Raw genomic sequence first — 9,258 nt, forward strand, 5'->3', positions numbered from 1 at the left:
TAAAACGTTTGTAATTGTTAATAAAAAGTAACTCTAAATGTATTGAAAATTTAGAAGACTACAGGGCTCACTCCATAGTGGAATCTGCATAATTAAACTGACTCCTGCTTCTATCAGAAATTGAAGACCGTTCTAAACTTCCAATACTAGGTAAATTTCCCTTGATATTTACTTAAAGTGTGTGAATATGATGCAGAAAACATTACTCATGTAACTGTAACCCCTCTGTACACGATTTTTACAATAAAAATGGATAAAAATTTAAAAAAAAGATTGCTGAAGTGATAAGCAATGGAAATTCATGATGGATAGTATAATGCTGAGAGCATGGAAATTATGTTCCTTCCATCTTCTCTGTGTAGAGAAGAAAAACGCTTTATTGGATGGCCTTGAAGTTCCAATTCTGAAATAATAAAGGAGACCTATCTCAGCCATTCATAGATTAGAAATGTGGAGAAATAGCCTCATTTATGTACATCAAACATGGAAGAGAGAATGTGGTAAGCCCAAAGCCAAATGCCAAAGGCAGAGAAATTTAACAAAATACCATGAAGTTGAAACAAGTCTTAAAAGGGAGAGTTGGGCTTAAGGGGAGTAGTGCAGAAGAATGGAGAGAGAAATGGTGGATTAATAGAGTCATAACAATCAATGTACATATGTAAGAATATAAGTAGGAAACTTGAAGGGATAGGTGGGGTTGGGTAAGGGAAGGAAGAAAAATGAGAAGTTTGACAATGATCCGGATGCACTGTACATTGAAATGCAGATACACTCTATTCAACACTGACAGGATGAAGCGAAATCCCTTTACACAACTACCTAAAGATAAAATTTCTTTTGAAGTTTTAATATTAAGAGACGAGAAACATAAACCTTTAGAGATAAATAAGAAGATATCATTGACATATTATTGATGATTGTGCTCCTTTCAATATACAAAAATTAATGTTTCAGGTCTGCTGTAAATGTAAATTTTATTTTGCCAATTATTTTTTGCAAATTTCTTAAAATGTAGAGAACCAAAGTCCAATATCCTTTCACTTCCAATAAAGAAATCTTTTGACCTTTAGGTTACTCAATTGTTACAAATATCTTACTGTAATTCATTGGGACTAATTTCATTCCATATTTAAAATTACATTTTATATCTCTAAAATCTTTTAAAATCCTATCTCCGGCACAGTTATGGATAGATAACTGATGTGGACAGAATCAGAATTATTCAGAAAGTTGTAAATGGATGTTTACCTAGTTTTCTCTCTACTGGATCATAGAATACAAATTGTCCTAATTGGAAAAAGTTAGCCTTCCCAGGTTTTCTGCATATAAACACTCCATCAACATTTTCTTATTAGAGGAGTATTCAAGATTAGTTATTTGTTGATTGATAATGACTGAGGATGACAGAAAGGTGAAGGAAGACCATTTACTCTTCAGTGAAGTTCTGACGTGTGCTTCACAAATGTTATGAAAGCTCTCCATGAGAAATCTAGCAGCTGCATTTCTAAAAAATCCTTGGGTTGTTACACTTTCTGATAATGTCTGAATTCAAGTACTTCTCCTTGGAGATCCATACTATTCAATGATGCTGTATTAGCTCCTTGTTACAGTTTGCAGACCGGTGTTGGTGATGAAATTTGTGCTTTTCAAAATTGCTTTCGAATTCCATCCACAAACTGCAGACAAAATTTATCTGAAAAAATTTGTATCTGTTGATAGTGCATATATTTTTATTTTTTCATTATAAACATAGAATATAGTAAAATTTTTCATAGCAATTACACTGCACTAGGTTGTGGGCAGATTTTAATGTAAAGAATATACTGTGTTCATGTAGAGAATTTGAGTATCCAAAATTTTAATATACTTGTGGTCCTAAAACAAATACCTTACTGATATTGCGTGACAAATACAATTTCCATAAGTATAGAAGTTTTCTTGTATCTTTTTTATATGTATTTTTATTGTAAAGCTACTGTACATAGGGGTTACAGTTACATAAGTAAGGTAATGAGTACATTTCTTATTAAGCATTGTTACCCCCTCCTTTGTTTTTCCCTACTATCCCTTACCTTCACACCTCCCCAACTCCCCCTTCCAGCCCCTCCTCTGATAGTGTCTAGTACATCTCAGTGTTACAATGGGTCAACCTGTATCCTTTCCTTATATATTAAATGAAGATATGCTGGCTTGGTTTATGATGATTCTACTTGTGTAGAAACACCTAAAATCACTTGCCAAGTCCAAGAGCACATAAAAGAAACGCCATCAAATTTTTGTCCATTGGTATAATTGTGTTTGACACATTTGACAGGTTACAAATTATTCTCAAACTTCACTACATTAAAAATACTTTCTTTTTTTCCCTTATTTTCTTGGCCAGGAAATCAGCAAGACTTCAGTCAGCATTTCTCACATAGGACTTTTCACATTAGTTGGTTAAATGTATATGTAGAGACTAGTCATCTGAGAATTCACTCATCTGCTTAGGAATTGATGCTGGCTGTTAGAAAACAGCTCAAGGAAGGATGTCATTCAAAGCCTTATAACTTTATTCTTTGCCAGGGTACTCTCCTGCTACTTTGGTTGTTGAGAGTGTCTACAAGAGCAAGCATTCCGTGGGGACCAGGGATACAACATATGGCCTATACTTACGGAGATTTCTGAGTGACTTGCTATCATCTGTACTGCATTTTGCAAGTCAAATCTGTCTAAACCTACCAGTTTTAAGAGATAAGAGTAGCGGTAAAAGAACTCTTAGAGACAAATACATCTTCAACATATCTTGTTCCAAGCATTCCGTCTAAGGCATATTCAGGAAGTGAAACTTGTGTTCTCTGTAATTATTTGTCTTTCTCCATGTGTGCATGTATACATGTGTATATGTAGATGTGTATTTGTGTGTAAAGTAACGTACAAGTGTACATATATAAGGACATATACAAATTTATATATGCATATGTAAATAAAATTACATATATAAATATATGTGCATATCTATCAGTTGTTCATTGATTTAATATAGAGTTCCCAGCACATTGTCATTCTCACAAAGTGTACAAGATAAATTGCTCTGAGGGTCTGTGCTCTATGATGAGCATCCCTTGTACTCACTTCCCCCATGACTTTGTTTTTCATCGCTATGAAAAACTTGGGTCTACTTTCCATTGGATAGCTTTATTTTCATTACATGTAGTTACTAACATAATAAAAACAAAAGATTGCTTGTAAAAGAAAAAGAACGTTCAGGTCACAGGTAAAAAGTATCTTATCGATGGAGGCATAGAATTTCATTGTGTATATATACCACATTTTCTTGATCCATTCATCTAAAGGGTTGGTTCCATATCTTACCTATAGTAAATAATGCTGCAATAAACATAGTCGTGCTGGTAGGTTTAGTGTGGTTTTGATTGTAAACATTTGGGTAAATGCCCAAAAGTGGGATTGCTGGGTCATAAGGGAGCTCTATGTGGAGTCTTTTGAGAAACCTCCATACTAATATTCTATGCCTCCATCAGAAAGAATGACATTGCCCCATTTGTTAGGAAATGGAAAGACTTGGAAAAAATTATATTAATTGAAGTAAGCCAGGCCCAAAGAAACATAGGTCCCATGGTTTCCCTTATTTGCAATATCTAGTATATGTCTGAGTCAAGAAGAAAAGGTCAGATAAGGTGATGTTAAAGAAATGATCCCTAAGATATGCATTCAAATGTTCTTTTTTCTTTCATGCGATTGTTTCTAACACATTCATAAGATTATTTCATTGTTGCTTTGTATGTCCTTCCCCCACAGTATAACCCCTGCTTTCACTGTATTTGAGGTCGGTATAATTTGTGGAGGGGAAGGGGAAAATCAAATCGTTTAAATAGGGATACAGGTGGACCCAATGCAACAATGAGATGTATAAGTCGTTATGTCGAAACAGAAATTTACAACTTTTGTGCGAGGGGAAGGTGGGAGGGGAGGGGAGGATTAGGGGGAGTGGGGGGGAGGATGGGAAGGGATGGGAAGGGGACAAAAATGAGGAGGCTACAATGCTTGATAAGAAATGTACTCATTATCTTCCCCATGCAATTGTAACTCTTCTGTACAGTATTTTCACAATAAAAAAAAGAAATAGAAAAAAGTATCTTATCCATCCCAATGATTCCTAGGAGATAAAATTTATAATACTAGTAAAAGTGAAAAGGAATTCCTAGATCTGGTGTTTTTCCATTTAGAATGGCAAAGTATAATATCACATCGCTGTTATAACTCTTAAAGAATGCAAAGGTAACTTATGGTCTCTATCATGTTCCCACAAAACCAGGAGATTCTGAAGGATAATAGTAGAACAACAGAAATTCTAAGTAGCAAACATGGAGCATGAAAGAGAATAAGAGGAAATGAGAGAGAGTGAAAGAAAGAGAGAAATATAAAAATGAAAGTGCATAACAGATTAAAAAAAGAGCTGAATGAGAAAATTCATACTGCTATCTTTAGACTCTATGTGTACATTCGAAGGTATCTGATGTATGATAAACCATCAAAATGAAATATAAAGTTACTTTGATGAAAATAAAAATGACTCAGAAGTTGCAAATGCAAAAACAATCTTCACAGAAGCAAACTCTCAGAGATATTTCATGACTTTGGAAAGGATAAAGTGGCTGAAGTTAGTATAAATTTAGAAGTACGACAATTCACCAAAATATAAAACAATATTTATATCTTTCATTATATAACCCAAAGCAGAAAGCAAATGTTGTTTAGATGATGTTTTGAAAACACAGTCTCTCAGGTGCTGGGAAGGTGGCTCAGCGGTAGAGTGATTGCCTTGCATGCATGAGGCCCTGGGTTTGATTCCTCAGCACCACATAAGCAGAAAAAGATGGAAATGGTGCTGTGGCTCAAGTGGAAACGCTAGCCTTGAGATGAGGGACAGCACCCAGTTTCCAGACCCCATGATCAACAAAATAAAAATAAAAAACAAAAAAATCAGTGTCTCACTTTTGTGGCCTCAACTCTGTAATATTGTTGCTTCAGCCTAGGGCTAAGTTTTAAGATGTAGACACTTATCAACACTCCTGATTCAGATTCTACTTGATCATTTTTTAAATAAATATTTTGTCCTTAATTTTGCTCTTTGTAAGTTCACATGCACCTATAAAAAATTGTTTGGCCATCCAGTAACCTTCTCAAATAACCTCCTAATGATGACTTACAAAAAGTTGTATTATATTATAAGTAGAATAATGCTACAAATAAAGAAAACTAATAATTAAATATTAATGATTAATAAAATAAAAAACAAAACAATTACTAGTATTTTCAGTATTTGAAGTGTACTACATATTAGATTTTAGCATTTTCTCATATTCCTATACAGTTAACACTGGATACGGTTGTGATGTTCAACAAGAGTTTTATAGAATATGACTACTCTTTAAAATTACCCACTAAGATTACTATTTAATGCTCATCTCATCATTTGTTTATGGTTTATATCATCATTTGTTCCTTGCTAGCATATAAAGTAAGGAAGGTCTAAGGTTTTAACAGAAACTGTGTAGTTAACAAAATCTAAACTCTTCACTCTGCTTCTTTACACAAAGACTTTGCAACTTTTCTTTAATCAAGTTTCTATAAACTCTGAAATGTACATTCTTAGTAGTATATGTCTGCTACCATAAATCTTAAATACTTCATAGAAAAGTTTTATATCTGCCAAAAAGTCCTAATTTTGGCATATATAACCAAATACTCAAAATTAAATATATTTAAAACATTAAATCTTTTAACAAACCTTAACACTTGCTGCTGTGTTCGTTATGACAGGTGCCTTGTATAGAATAATTGAATTCCTCCTCCTACACATCTCTTGAACAACAAATATCTGGAATTATTTTGTTTTTGACATGTCAATCTTGACTTTATTTTTAAATGTGTGCTTATGTAAGAAATATATGGTTCTAAAATTTCATGACAATTTTTTTGAACTTACTTTTTGTTGAATTGTATAGTTTAATAAAATCAATTACACTTTATATATAAAAAGTGTTCTCTGCTCAATTCAGCATCACATACACTAACATTGGAACGATACAGGGAAGATTAGCATGGCCCCTGCACAAGGATGACATGCAAATTCATGGAGCATTCCACATTTTTACAAGAACAGATGCTGGTGGAGATGTGGCCACAAGGGAACCGTATGCATTGTTGGTGTGAGTGTATACTTGTTCAACCACTTTGGAAAGCAGAATTGAAGTTCCTCAAAAGACTCCACATAGAGCTCCCCTATGACTCAGCAATTCCACTTTTGGGCATTTACCCAGATGATCACAAACAAGACAATACTAAAACTACCAGCACAACTATGTTTATTGCAGCATTATTACCATAGCTAAGATATGGAACCGACCCAGATGCCCCTCACTAGATGATTGGATCATGAAAATGTGGTATATATACACAATGAAATTCTATGCCTCCATCAGAAAAAATGGCATTACTCAATTTTTTAGGAAATGGAAGACTTGGAAAAATATTAAGAGAAGTAAGCTAAGGCCAAAGAAACATAGGTCCCATGTTTTCCCTTATTTTCAATAATGAATATATGTCTGTCATATGACCTGATAAAATGATGTTAAGGGAATTGAATCCCAAGATAGGGACACAATTGGTATTTTGTTTCTTGCTGTTGTTTCTAACATATTTATAATGTGTAATGTGATTTTTTGTTTCTTTATATGTTCCTCCCCCACTCTATAACTTCTGTTTTCACTTTATTTGAAGTTGGTTCACCTACATCTTGTATGTACACTTCTCTAATTTGCAGAGGGGAAGGGAAAAAAGGCTCAAATAAGGATACAGGTTGACCCATTATAACAATGAAAAGCACAGGTAACTATGTTGAAAAATGAACTTTACACTCTCGTTGGAGGCAGGGAGAGAAGAGTGTACTTGTTGAGGTGGGAGGGAAGGGATGATAGATGAAATATAAAGGAGGAGGCAACAATGCTTGTTAGGAAATGTATTAATTATCCTGCTTATGTGAATGTGAACCCTCTGTACAGTATGATTACAGTAAAAAACATATAAAATTGTCCTGAGATGGAAGAGTTTATTTCCTCTATTTTACCCATATAATATCATTAACAATGAAATTAATGTGACTTCTGGGAAGATGGCAGAGGAGAATCTCTCGTATAGAAAGCAGTTTTAGTATTCTAATGAACAGACCTATGATAGAGAATCACAGCAAGTGTGCCATTACAGTACAGAGAGTTTGGCCAGAGAGGCAAAATCCAGGCAAGTAGACAGATCTGAGCACTTGCCTGTATAGCTTCAGCTGCGTCGGCTGCTGTGGCTGCCGTGGCTGCAGTAGCCACAATACCTATAACACAGAGAATCTGGGACAAAGGTGCCAGACACAGGAGGCAAGCAGATTCCACTCAACACCAGCAAGAATTGACAAGGAAAAGGTATCTTCATCTGGCAGATCACAAACCAGACACGACCCAGGAACCAACACTCCGGCATGAATAGAACCCTGACATCCTGACTCTATCCCAGGGAGTAGAGGTGGGAAGGCTGCCCCTCCCCCCACCTGCCGGAGATCTCCATCTTTGATACAGCAAGGACAAGCTGAGCAGCTAACTCCAACTCAGGCCCTGGAAAGAATAAAAAGAGTCATTTAGCAGGTCACAGGAACCTGACCTGACCTGCCAGGCTCAACCCCACTCAGGGGAAAGTCACCCAGCCCAGACAGAGAAAACTCTGCCCCCAAACGAGTGGCTTTCTTCACTGGGTAAACAGAGCCAGAGGCTGCCCCTCCCTACAGCAGCCTAGTCAATCAGTTGAACTTTAGTAAACATACATTCTGAGAATGGCTCCACGCTGGGTTCTGTGAGTGTCTCTGGAGCTAGCTCCTGTGGGAAAAGCTACTGTTTGCTGAAAGGCCTCAATGCTACCCAGAACCTAGCCTCATCACAGCATCTCCAAACTAGAGTTAACAGCCATCTAACTCTTTTGTGATACTCAAAGCAAAACTCCCTCCCACTGAACTAGCCTGGGAGGAGGATCTGAGTAAAGCAGAGCATTTTTCTTCCTGCTCAAACAAACTGAATTAAGAAACCAAACAAGCCACAGGAATACCAAAAACCACAAGCAGACCAGAGAGTCCACCAAGAGAAGGGTTTTGGACACAAGGGAGATACAGGATCTTCCCATCCTCTCCTGTCCCCCCCCCCAAAAAAAAATCAAAGAAATGCTTTTGTCCTATTTATTTTACTTTTTATGTTTTAAAAATCGCTTTCTATTAATCTTATTTTTCAATTATAATTTTTACTTTAGGTGTATATGAGTGTGTTTGTTTTTTTGTTTTTTAATCTCTATTGACATTTTGGTGCTTTTTTTTCTTTTCTTCATTTTTTTAATCTTTTTCCTCTTGCTGTTTTTTTTTTTTTATTTAAACGCTGTTCTGTTCATCTTCAGATATATAGCCCTCTTCGAATATTATACCTTATCCCCCATTGTGTACACATTTAATCCAGAAATTTATTACTCAATTCACAACCTCTTAGGCTTAAATTCTTTAATAGCAGTATTACATCTTTATACCTATATAATTTTTTAAGAATTTTTGTTTTTCTATCTTTCTTGTTGTTTTTTGTTTTATTTTTCTTCTCTTTTAATCCTTCTCCTATCACTCTGTCCAATTCATTTCCCTCTCTGAGATTAGGACTTGATAAAATTCACTCTCATTTTACCTCTCCACACCATTTTAATCCTATTTTACCCACATTTCTCCATAAACCTAATAATTTCTGATTTGCCAAATTGTTTCTTGCTGTTCTTATCCCATTAATCCATAGTTGTTTGATGTTGAGTAGATTGTATCTGTTGAGTTAGATTGTACCTGCAGCCTTTTTTTCTTTTTTGTCAGTCATGTAGCCTGCACTCTGGGCCTGGGTGCTGTCCCTCAGTTCTTCCTCTCACGGCTAGTGCTCTATCACTTGTGCCATAGCATCATTTCCGGCCTTTTCTGCTTATGTGGTGCAGAGGAATCAAACCCAGGGCCTCATGCATGCAAGGAAATCACTCTAACACTGAGCCACCTTCCCAGTCCTCTGCAGCCTTTTGAATGTGCAACTACAGAACTTTGGTTGATGCTTGCCTTCAAATTGTGTTCTAGCACAAAATTGATGTTACTTTCATACCAAATGGGCAGAGCAAGCCAGAAAAATAAAAGAAAAAATGGCAAGTCTG

At 35.7% G+C, this 9,258-nt stretch overlaps 1 non-coding gene across 1 annotated transcript; it reads left to right on the plus strand.

Moving 5' to 3' along the window:
• Nucleotides 1-6,049: 6,049 nt before the first annotated feature.
• On the plus strand, nt 6,050-6,156 carry LOC122126354. The gene has a single exon (XR_006150902.1). It is a non-coding gene; the product is annotated as a U6 spliceosomal RNA (small nuclear RNA).
• Nucleotides 6,157-9,258: the final 3,102 nt, after the last annotated feature.

Source organism: Dipodomys spectabilis, unplaced genomic scaffold (genome assembly GCF_019054845.1).
Source record: "Dipodomys spectabilis isolate Male_0828 unplaced genomic scaffold, ASM1905484v1 ptg000275l, whole genome shotgun sequence".
NCBI classification, from domain to species: domain Eukaryota; kingdom Metazoa; phylum Chordata; class Mammalia; order Rodentia; family Heteromyidae; genus Dipodomys; species Dipodomys spectabilis.